The sequence below is a fragment of the Rhinolophus ferrumequinum genome, chromosome 22 (assembly GCF_004115265.2).
Source record: "Rhinolophus ferrumequinum isolate MPI-CBG mRhiFer1 chromosome 22, mRhiFer1_v1.p, whole genome shotgun sequence".
Taxonomy (NCBI): Eukaryota; Metazoa; Chordata; class Mammalia; order Chiroptera; family Rhinolophidae; genus Rhinolophus; species Rhinolophus ferrumequinum.
The window spans coordinates 34,106,515-34,116,946 of NC_046305.1; the positions used below are offsets into that span (position 1 = coordinate 34,106,515).

Genomic DNA, 10,432 nt, shown 5'->3' on the forward strand with positions numbered 1-10,432 from the left:
TTTCAGTTGCAAAAAAAATTCAAATATCTAGAAATAAACTTAACAAAGGATGCGAAGGACCTATACACTGAAAACTATTTTAAGATATTTTAAGATATTCTTACAATAAATTGAAGAAGACACAAAGAAAGAGGAAGATATTCTGTGTTCATGAATTGGAAGACTCAACATAGTTAAAATGGCCATATTACCCAAAGCGATCCCCATCAAAATCCCAATGGCATTTTCTTTAAAGAAATGGAACAAAAAAATCATCAAATTTGTATGGATTCATAAAAGACCCTGAATATCCAAAGCAATCCTAAGAAAAAAGAACAAGGCTGGAGGTATAACACTCCCTGACTTGAATTTAGACTACAAGGTGACAATAATCAAAACAGTGTGGTATTGGCAGAAAAACAGACACACAGACCAATGAAATAGAACTGAGAACCCATAAATAAACCTACATATATAGGGACAGATATTTTTTTTTTCGGTTTCAATAAACAAAACAATGCAATACAAAACAATGCAATAGGACAAAACAATGCAATAGTTAGACATTTATACTGCTCATAAAGTGATAACCCCTTCCCCCAATCTACTATCCCTCTGACATATTATATAGCTGTTACAATTACATTGACTCTATTCCCTATGCTGTACTCCATATCCTGTAACTATATATATATTAAATTACAGTTGACATTCATTGTTAGTCATCTTCAGCCTTACGTGTACAGTGCAGTGGTCAGGCATCTACACCATCTCTGAAGTTGTCTCCCTAATAAGACAAGTGTATGGGCAGATAATTTTTGACAAAGAAGCCAAAACCATACAGTGGAGAAAAGAAATCCTCTTCAATAAAGACTGCAGGAAAAATTGGAAAGCCACATGCAAAAGAATGAAACTAGACTGCTACGTGTCACCATGTACCAAAATTAACTCAAAGTAGAACAAAGACTTAAACATTAGACCTGCAACAATACATTTCATAGAAGAAAATAGGTACTAAACTTTTGGACCTTGGATTCAGAGAGGATTTTATGAATTTGACCTCAAAGGCAAGGGAAGTGAAAGCAAAAATAAATGAATGGGACTATGTCAAACTAAAAAGCTTCTGCACAGCAAAAGAAACCATCAAGAAAACAAAGAGGCAATCAGCTGAATGGGAGAAGATGTTTGAAAACAATGCCTCCGATAAGGGGCTAATATCCAAAATATATAAGGAACTCATACAACTCAACCACAAAAAGATAAACAATCCAATTAAAAAATGGGCAGAGGATCTGAACAGACACTTCTTCCAAGGATACAAACAGCCAACAGATATGTTTAAAGATACTCAACTTCACTAGCTATCAGGGAAATACAAATCAAAACCATAATGAGATACCAACTCACACCCATTAGAATGGCTCTTATCAACAAGAGAAATAATAACAAGTGCCAGGAAGGTTGTGGTGTGGAACGAGAACCGACTCTGGGTGGTGAACACACAATGCAATGTATAGATGATGTATTATAGAAATGTACACTTGAAACCTATATAATTTTGCTAACACATGTTAAGCCAATAAATTTAATAATTTTTTAATTAAAAAAATTAAAGAATTATACTGTCAGGCGGCAAAAAAAGGTTATATGAGTTACGAGTATAATCAATAAACATATTGATAGATTATATTTATATATGGGGAGATTAGAAAGAAACAATGTGTATATCAGTTTCAGCTACAAGAAAAAGAAGACCCAAGTAAAAGTGGCTTAAACAATAAGGAAAATGCATTATGTCACTTATCAAGAATTCTTTTATAGAGGTACGGTTGTATGGGGTTGGTTCAGAATCTCTCTTTTCTGCCATTCTCAGTATATTTGTTATCTCTCTAGCTTTACAAGATGACAACAGCAGCGTCAGGTAGCTTCTCACAAGGCTGTTCAAAGGTTAGATGAAAGGGCATCTCTTCCTTTTGTCTGAAGAGTATAGAAAAATCTTCCTAGAAGATGTCGTCTTATGTGTCATTGTCCACAATTGCATCACATGCCCCTAGAAGAAGTCAGGTGGCAGGCTGTTAAGGTAGGCAATTGACAGTACTTGTTACACTGAGGATGGGAAGGAGGTGTTGGAAGCAGCAATGAAAAGGTTAATCCATCAACAAATATTTGTTGTACAACATCTAGTACAGAGAACCATTCTATAAATATTTTGGCAAAATACAAAAACATTATGATAGATATGTCACTAAGAAGGAAAATAAATGATATTTTTTATTAAAAGGCAAAAACACTAGAATTAAATAAAATAAGATAAATATACAGAATTATAAAATAGTGTTGTCACATGATTTATGGATAAACAAATGTTCTTATTGATAAGTATCTCCTCTTTATCCTTAATTACATTTCCCTCACGGGAAATAACACTCATTTTTAGTATTAACATACCACATGGTATGGAGAAATTCCTCTTTGTGGTTGTTACCTGGATACTAACATTTTAAAAATAAATGAGGGAATCTAGAAAAGTTACACAATTTACAATTCAAGAGGAAAATCATAATGGCAAGCTAAGCACTTATTGTGTATGGATAATACACCATTCTTAAAATCTTAGCCTTACTGACAAATGATAAGCATAAAACCACTTACATAAACAAGAAAGTTTTTCATACTTCAGTTCAAAGCCATCACAGAAGCTATAAAAGTCCTTCATGCACATTTTTGAATTTTGAAAATATTGATGATTTATACATACACATATTGAATCAAAATGATCAAGAGAGAAACCTGTAAATATTTAATGGATTTGTAAACAATCCTATTATTTTTAACTTATTTTCATTATAGATAAAAGGAATATTGAAAAAAAAAGTTTTCAGTGGTGTTTTTTGCTGAAGACACCATGTTTTTAAAGGCTCTGAACTCGTAAAAAATTTAAAGCTAACAGCAATCTTATAAATTATTTCATCCTGTCTCCTAATTTTACTAATGAGATCCAGGTAGAGAAGAGGTTAAGTGACTTTTCCCAGTTCACTTAACCTCTGGCTAACTGCTTGGTAGGACTGGCTCTTCATTTATACCTTTTTCACAAGTTTTTTCCATTTTCTCCTCTAATGTATTAGTGTCCCTCATTTTTACTTCTTTCACACTATGAATACGCAAAACCCTAACAGCTGCATTTTAAAGCAGGAAAATTATATCTTTCACTTAAATTTTAAACGATTCTGTTAGAAACCTAATCTGAAGAGATGGATTATATTTTAAGTTAGTTGTGCTTTTTGCCCCCCAGTTTATTGAAGTATAATTGACAAATAAAAATTACATATAGCTAAGGTGTACAATATAATGATTTGATACAACCGTGCCTTGGTATCTGGAAGATTGGTTTGAGGACCCTTCACTGATACCAAAATCCAAGGATGCTCAAGTCCCTTATATAAAATGGCATACTATTTACATATAACCTATATTTATTTGCATATAGGCTACAGCGTGGTGTGCCTACACGTCACTTCGTTTTCGAGGATTCGGTGTAGTATATTGTGCATGGCAAATTCACGTTTTGCTTTTTGGAACATTCTTGGATTTTTTTTCCCCACATATTTTCCATCTGCACTTGGTTGAATCTGCGGATGGGAAATCATAGATACAGAGGACGGACTGTACATGTACACTGTGACATGATTACCACAATCAAGCTAATTAACACATCTATCATCGTACTTGTAGTTACTGTTTATTTTTTGTAGTTAGAACACTTAAGATCTACTCTATTAGCAAATTTCAAGTATACAAGACTGTATTACAAACTACAGTCGCCATGCTATACATTAGATCCCCAGAACTTATTCAACTTGTAACTTAAAGTTTGTACACTTCGACCAAAATCTCTCCATTTACTCCACCACTCAACATCTTACAACCACCGTCTTATTTTCTTTCTATGAGTTTGACTTTTTTAGATTTCACATTCCAGTTGTGCTTTTATTTGTTCAAATGTGGATTTCAATATCTGAAATGGTCACTTATCCGATAGCTGGGAAATCTAAACATTATTAATTCCATTCCTCGCAAGCACACCATCCTCAGTGTTATCCAAAAGAACAGTTAGTAACATAGAAGAATAACCACAGTAATTATAGAAGAATAACAGAACAGAAAATCAAAGTGGTTCCAGGTCCCTTCTCCAAAGTTATGTATAGTCCTTGCAGGGCAATTGGTCTTAATAAGAGTTTTTATCTCCAATCCTTGATCCTACTCCATCCTCCCAACTAGACGCCTTCATGGGACATAGACCAACATTGTTTTCTGAATATACCTCTGTTGGGTCTATACTACTTAAGTCATGATCTGTTTTACTGTTCATGTCCATTTTCTATGTAAAATCAACCAGCTATTTTCTATTCAGGGATTTATTCCTTCAATAAATATTAGTTAAGCACTTGGCATATTCCTGGCATCCTGATAAGCTTTGGGGATACTTTGGTGAGCAAGAGAGAGAACTCTTCTTTCCTTACAGAGCATTTAGTCTAGCAGAGAAGACATGCAATTAGATAACCAAACTCAACATGCTACTTGCTCTGATCCAGAAATTATGCAGTGTGATGAAAGTACATGGCAGAGACACCTAATATAACTTCCAAACAAGATTATTTTTAAACTGCACACTGGGTGCTGAGTAGAAAGTTCACATGCAAAATGGTCCAATTCAAATTTTGTTGTTGTATTTGGTAATTTTTCCTTATTAGTTTTCAACAAAGTCATTCATAAAAGAATATTTTAAAATCTAGTAGGCTTTCTTCTGGAAACCTTGATTTAACTCATTTTCTCCAGAATTTACCTGCCACATCTAGATTTCTTCACTTCCAGGAAGTGAGCCTTAATATCTGAATTTAATTTCTGCTGTGGCTGTGGCTTCTCAAAGAAAGTCACAGATCCCCCATCTTAGAATTACTTAGGGTGATATTTAAATATGGAGATTATAGGTGGCCACACTAGTCTTATGGAAACATAATCTCTGGGAGTATGAGGAGAGAAAGACAGAAAACTCAAATTTGCATGTTTTACAAGTTCCCCTCATACACACTACAATTTCAGACACATTGCTTGCCATCATTGAGTACGTATTCAATGTGTAACTGAAATCCTTTCCCCAAATTTTCTTCCAATTGCCTCAAATAGGAGTACATGTGTGTGTGCGTTTTCAAGGGAAAACGATCCCTAGCTGCACAAGTGCCAAAAACTCACCTTGATTATTTCCCATTATATTACCTAAGGCACTATGTTGGTATATAAACATTTCTCGGGACTAATATGACACATGCCTAGGTTAATAACCAGTTATTGGAACACTCTTACTCAGTAGAAGTAGGAATTAGGAAGGTCAGTTTAGAAAATTCCTGTTTAGCCCATCTGGAGTTGCATATTTTTATCTAGAGAAACAAAATCACAGTTATTATAAGTGACTAGCCTCTGGCGAATTCAGAAAATTGGAGCAAAGTTTTTCAAAGTACCCTAGAATTTTTGACCCAAGATCCAATGTTCTACAAACTATATCATTTTAGGTGCCAAAGTATATTGTACAAAACAATTGAATTAGTGTGGATAAGAATAGCCTGCTGCATAAAAGACAGCCAATGATAATTCAGTGGCTTAAGGAAGATTTAAGTTTATTTCTGTCTCATGTTAATAATCTAAAATAAGACGTCCAAGTTGAGGAGTGACTCTGCTCCACATGGTTTTTAAGTGACTAAGGTTTCTTTCATTGTGTATTCCTCCATTCTCTAGAACATTCTGTCTGTCTGCATGGTGAACTAGGTTGCCATAGGTTCCAGAGAAAGGGAATGAGAGCATGGAGAAAGCCCAAGCAATGCATATATCACTTCCATTCATAGTCCAGAAGTGAAAACCTAGTCCTATGGTCACATGTAACTGAGAATGGGGCACTTAAGTGTAATCTCTGACTGAGTAGTGACATGTCTAGCTCCAATTACATTACTATGGAAAAAGGGAAGAACAGATATTTGTTGATAGCTAGCAGTCTTCATAACTATACTTTAGAAATGCAAACTGAACAGTATTGCTTTTGCCATAAAAGAAATTATTGACCCTAAAGAAAAATTCAAGAATTTGCCCAAGGTCCCTATTTTTTTCATGAGCACAAGACTTAGCATGGTATAGTGTCAAATGGTTATTGGCCTGTGGTGATCACATGTTTAGCATAGAGAATATAATCAATAATGTGGTAATAAATCTGTATATTGCTAGGTGGGTATTGTTGAATAGCTATGCTGTACACCTGAAACTAATATAATATTGTATGCTAGCTATATTTTAATAAAAATATTTAAAAAGAGAAATGAAGCACATTCCATTTTTGAAAATAAGTCTTTTGACAATAAGTCCCTTTTTGAAAATAAGAGCCATTTTTCTATTGCTACATAATAAACCACCCCAAAACTCAGTGGCTTAAAACAGGGATCAGAAAACTTTTTCTGTAAAGAGGAAGAGAGTAAATATTTGGCTTTGTCGACCATAAGGTCTCTTTTGCAACTATTCAATTCTGAACTCTGGCTTAAAACAATTATTATATCTTTGCTTATGATTCTGTGGGATGGTAAGTCAGTTGTCCAGTTAGCAGATAGGTCCTCTGAGAATAAGTCATCTCAATTGGCCTCGCTCTTTTGCCTGATGTTTGGCAGATTGGTTGGTCCAGGGGGCCTCGACTGGTATCGCTCATCTCCTCCCCATGTGGTCTATCATTCTCCAGGAAGCTAGCTCAAACTTCTTCACATGGTGGTCTCAGGGCAGCAATATAGCAAGGCCTAATGTGCAAGTGTTTTTCAAACCTCTGCTTTCGTCATGTTTGCTAGTGTCCAACTGACGGAAACTTGGCAAAGCCCAGATCGAAGGGGTAGAGAAACTTTAGCTCTTGATGAGAGAAACAGCAGTCATATTGCAAAGGTGTGTGCGTAGGAAATAGGAAGAATTATTTTATTCGTCTTTGTAAACAATCTACCACAAAGCCTTTGAAGTGACGAAGGACACTACAATTCAATTCAACTTCAATAGTTTCTTTTCCTACCACAAAACTATTTAAATAAATTTAAAAATATTTTTATCAATAAAATCATCTTCATATTTTGTGAGCAATAGTGAAATTGTATACATATAACTTACTTTAAAATATACAGAATTATATTCCAAGGACAGAAAAATGAAATAAGGATCTTAAGAATAAATAATCTACATTAAGACTACCTAGATGTGAGAGTTGTTAGACAACTAAGCAGAGTTACCTCTAGACTGTTTAATCTTTTCTTAAATTCCTGTTTCCTGCAGTGCCTACCTTTGAAGTTTCAAGGTATACAGCATGCTTGTCATCTTGATAGTTATAGTGGCCTCTGGCTCAGAATTTTCTGTTCAAGCTTTCCAAAAACTGGGGTCAAACCTTCTATTACCTGATCGAGAAGTTTTGAAGAACTGAAGATATGGGTTTAAACTAATTTAGGGTGTGGTGGGTTACACCCCCAAGAGATACCCTTGAGCTTCTACATATGAATCACTTAAGAAAACAGAATTTTTCTAAACTAATCATACAGAAGAAATTTACAATATAAGTGTTAGAAATTGTTCATCTTCTTTACAAAAATCTAATAATATATAGGAGAAACCATTTCATCTGTAAAGTCAGTAAAATAATGTGTACAAATCCTCCTCTCTCGGAATTTTGATGAACCAATTGAAGTGCTTTCTAGTGTGTTAGAAAAACAGAATTGTTCAATGTTCTGTGTAATACACTGAATTAAATTACTAAAGTGCTACCATTATTGATGTTTACTGCGTAGTGGGCATCATATGAGATACATCATCCATTGAAAAATCTGCAGAATCCTATGAGGACCTGTCATATCTATCTTTTTTTTCTTTTCAGAGAGATTAGGGAATTTGCCCAAGGTCCAGTGGTGTGCTGGTAAGCTGGTTCATGGGAAATTAAGCACTGATTTATAGCACTTGCCAATTTTGGGAATGTAAATAATCTCAACTTGGCTTATTTCAGACTACCAGTGTGATGTCACTGGACATGATGTTGGGAAGACACACACATTATAAACTATTGTGAGGCAGTAGGAGGTGGCTCTGGCACATGACTGTCAAGATCAGAAACACAATATGAAATTTGAGAACCAGGACTTGAGTTTCTGGTTATCTACAAAGTCCATCCTCTTAGCCATTGCATAATAATTCCTTCTGACATCATAAACAATTCCCCTGACAAATCACAAAAATCATGAACATCTTTAATCCCAGAAATGCAGACTCTTTTTTATTCTATTTTGGAAACTAATACAGGGAATATTCTCTCAGAATTATCAATAAAAAGATGTTAGAGCCCAAGGAAAACTGTATGCTTCCTCAGTCAATCTTTCCATTTTTCTTCCCTTTCTGTGCTTATCTTAAGCTTTCACAATTTTTGCTAGTGTTACTTCTTATTCATATTTTATTGCCACTTTACATCTTAAAATCCTTATACTTGGCCCCCAACAAATTCCTTTGCTGTTTCATACTGTTTGCTGCTTTTATCCTTTTCATAGTTTGTTTGGTTTTTTCCTTACCTTATAGCCTAAATTGCACACTTCTGTTCTTTAGTTCTTGAACATTTTGGCATTCCTTGTTTGAGCAAGTAAGTAGATGAATAGATGTCTAATTATTAAAATAAGGTGGGTTCACATTTTAAGAATTATCTAACTGCTAAGTGCCAGAGAATCCTCATCTCCAAATGAGGATAATTATAGTACTTACCTTATGTTGTATGAATGATTGACCATTGAAGAAAAAAAACAAGAACAATAGGAAACACAAATATGAAGGGTCCGAGATGAGGTACAGATGATGCCTTGAGAATAGGTGAAATCCAGCACTATTTTATGCTGATGAAAAAAATGATTTCATATTTGATGGGAACACGTCTCAAAGATTTCGAAATGATAGAACTTTTGAAAGTGATAGCATTTTTTTCATAACATGAAATAAAATTGTACTTGGGTACTTTCTTCACATAACAAATTATATACTAAGAATTTTCATCACTTGCTAAAATAATTAAGATACTCATGGGTACCATTTACCATCATCATGAATTGAAAGAATGACAAATGAGAAAATCTATTTTTCCCCAAATAATCATATATATGCTAAACTTTAAAAAATAAAGAAAACAATTTTGCAAATTGATATGAATTTTTATCTGATTGGTAAGAGGAAATTTATGAAAGCATACCTGTGGTGATGGATCAATGCATGTTTGTATATGCCACAACAAATGAGAGTTTTAAAAATCATCAGAATTTTCATAATTCCTTAAAATGAGAGAATTGAAGTGAGTGGATACCAAGCCAAAATTTTCTCATGTACTTCTGTAGAAAAATAAAAGTAAACCATAAGTTGATTTTTACTTTTATAAAATAAGCCCATGGTATATTTTCGTCCCATGTAAAGACAGACTATAGGCTATAAAAGAGCTGACTTAAAATAATTTGCATTGTAAACAAGTAAAACAAAACTTACCTTCTGTTTGATGTGTTATTCTTGTGGCTCCATGACAAAATTCAGTGACATCTTGATTTTCTGTTGAAATTATTGTTTTTATTATGTAGCATATCCTAGAGTTTTGAAGAGTTGTACAGAATGATGAATAAGGAATTTTTTTGATCTGATGCATTTTCAAGTGCATCCATGCAAATGAAAATAAACAGATAGAAAACAGAGCTGATTTAGAAGATTGAGGTTCAAATGAAATACAACTGGCAATAGGAACAACATTGAACTCTTATTAAGGAAATGAAGCCATTAGTGAATTTGATTTAAATAGTGGTTAATTATAAATAAACTTCAAAGTTAATTTGTAAATCATGTATCAGACTATCAAAATAGGACATGGCTATTGTACTATAGAAAGCCAAGTTTCATATGACCAATAGAAGATAGTTTAAGACTATAATAATGGCAGAGGCCGGAAGGAAATTCTAGGGAGAAAAGTTATTTATGTAAAATTTAAACAATATCCTTCTAATAAATGTAATGATGGCATAAATGCTATTTCAACAAAAAGAATATGTCTATTTAACATAATACCTCTGTTCTTTCCAAAGCCAAATAAATGATCCTCTTTACTCTTCCAATGGCTTTACTTGTGAAATTTCATCGCTTAGCAGACAGAATGTGCAACTTGGCAATAACATAGTCATATTGGCATTTCCCCCCTATAATTAAGAACTTGAAATTTCTGTCTGTGTAGCATATTACACTATAGACTTTCATGTTGTTTCTCTTCAAATTTTGATATTACCATAAGGTGTGAGTTGTACTTATTAAAACATGATAATTAAGAGCTTTAACTTTATTTTATTCAGAGAAAAATATGGGAGGCGGTTAGTTTTAGCATAAAACT

The 10,432-nt window shown here is 33.7% G+C and overlaps 1 long non-coding RNA gene across 1 annotated transcript; it reads right to left on the reverse strand.

Moving 5' to 3' along the window:
* Window positions 1-1,614: 1,614 nt before the first annotated feature.
* LOC117014347 (uncharacterized) lies at window positions 1,615-9,662 on the reverse strand. The gene is made up of 3 exons (XR_004421493.1): window positions 9,550-9,662; window positions 9,263-9,398; window positions 1,615-2,029 (listed from the first exon to the last, which is right to left on the reverse strand). It is a non-coding gene; the product is annotated as an uncharacterized LOC117014347 (long non-coding RNA).
* Between the last annotated feature and the right edge of the window lie 770 nt (window positions 9,663-10,432).